Source organism: Athene cunicularia (assembly GCF_003259725.1).
Source record: "Athene cunicularia isolate RWA chromosome 1 unlocalized genomic scaffold, athCun1 chr1_part2, whole genome shotgun sequence".
Taxonomy (NCBI): Eukaryota; Metazoa; Chordata; class Aves; order Strigiformes; family Strigidae; genus Athene; species Athene cunicularia.
Genome location: NW_020799092.1, coordinates 12,223,998 through 12,226,300, shown reverse-complemented (window position 1 = coordinate 12,226,300; position 2,303 = coordinate 12,223,998).

Sequence of the window (2,303 nt, the reverse complement as noted above, 5' to 3'; positions counted from 1 at the left end):
GGGGGGGGGGGGGAAGCATTGAAAAAAAAGAAGTTTATGACTGTCTAGAACACCAGAAAGTTGTCCTGTGGTAAAACAAGTCAGCTATACATATACATACCCTTAGAGATTAAATTAGGATATAGTGCAAGCTATTGCATGTTTGAAATGATACAAAACTTCAGAAACAAAACTTGCTGATTTCACAGAGTACACTTAACACAGCCCTATCAATCTTGTAACACTATTTCTTGCACTGAATATTAAATCTCAAGATATTCAATGTTATAATTAACATATATACTCATGTTACAACCATGAAAGTGCAACAAGTTATAAAATGGGGACAGCATTATCTGCATTCTTACAGATCATAGGCATAGATTCATGATTGGAAGTATTTCCTACATTCCACATAGTTGTTTTTTCCCTCCCCCCTGTTTTGAGGATAGGACATTCATGAAAACACTGTCAAAAAGTAGGATGTTTCCTTATCCTACCAAAGAACAAGGAAAACAACAGATTACTGAAAAATAAGACTGAATAATGAGGTCATTGAAGGACAAAGCTCACTGGGGTATTTAGTATCTCAGAAGAAGAGCTGGTAGTCTGCAGCTGAAAAATCACATTTTCAGGAAATGTAAAAGTTGAGTTCTGCATCCCAAGCCCCAAATTCCCATGTTTTTCAACTTTCAATGAATTTGGCCAGCAAGGCATTCTATTAGCAATGTAAATGCAAGAACAGTCTTTGTCCCACTATAACTGATGGAAAATTAATTTTCATTAGTCACTTTCATTGGACCATCAACAAGTTCTTGATTATGAAGAAGAATTACATCTTGATTTGAAATAACAAATGATAAGGTGGCTATCTCTAAATAGCCATGACATCACAGTTTAAAAACAACTGTGTTCAGACTGCTCTTTCCCAGTTGTCCATCAGCAAAGACTGTGACTCCTGCCTGTTGCTACAGAAGTATAGAGATGTGCTTTTTTCCTAGGGGCAGAGATTTTACAGTAAATAAAACCTCTTTCCTCAGTCCTTTGGGTCCAAAGATAAAGATTAATCTATATCACAGAAGTAAGGTATTCCAGTGGTTCTGTGAGAAAGTAGTACTTGAACATAACATAAATAAGACACAACTCTATGGAAACAGAATTACAAGGTTACTCAGCCAGGCTTAATTCTTGATTCTTTCACATAGTCTTTTGAATATAATTTTATTATGCATCTCCTGAAATACACAGTTTCATCCACCCCCAAATATAAATATATAGAATGTTATTAGTGCACAGTTTATTAAAACAGCTGAAACATTTCTATTCATAGCCTTTGTTTTGCCATTTGGAGACCAGGAGTAACTGATAACAAGCGTAGGTGATCATACTGTTATGTCAGCCCTGGAGAGAAAACAGGGACGACACCTGCAGAAGATGTGAAAGAGCAGAATAATGCTAGAGATCCAGGTGTGAAGTTCTAATCTAACTTCTGAAGTCAGTGACTCCTGTGGTCTGGGATGTTTCTGGCCCTATAGCTTGATCTTTTTCCATACTGAGCATATGAAAGCCACAATTCTTTTATTGAACTTTAATTTGACAAGATTCAATTCATGTACATGACAGAAAGCCTTGAAATCTGGGCAATTTTGCTTGTCAGATTGCAAGTCCTAGCTAAAAAGAATTTATTATCCATTTTTATTGGGAATTTCTAGTATATGAATTTTTAAATATTGTAAGAAAAAAGTGCTTCTTACCCTTCTCTTAGAAATGATTGATTTTTTTTTTTTTTTTTTTTCCGCAGAAACTTGCGGAATAAATTCAGCCTGCAACCTGAGAAATTTAAACAGTTAAAACTTTGTTATCAAAACCTGAAAAGAATGTCTTGTAGAAGTGTTGCCTTGTACTTAGGTTGTGTAAAAGAGGGTTATTTTAAAATGAAAATCACATTACAGGGTGCCATTTTGTAACACCATAGGTCATGTGAACTAATATGGACTTTCAGTTCTTTCATTACGAGATCTCAAATAACTTCACAAATAGTATCTCAGTGAGATGCAGAAATACTGTATTTTTAAGTGAAAATAGGGGAAGGGGGAAAGACTCCAACTGGTCAATATGAGTGAAGATGCTAGATACATTTGAGGTTAGAAATGAAATAATTTACCAAGTTCTTTCTGTTAAACTTTGAAACTGCAGTTCTTCTGAAAGGATCTTTAGGAAAAACTTAGTTCCATCTTTGTTTAGGATGGCGACATTACTCACTGAAGTCAATGTGACTTTTTGACTCCAGTAAGTTTTGAATTAGGTCTCTTATTGTTGCTTGC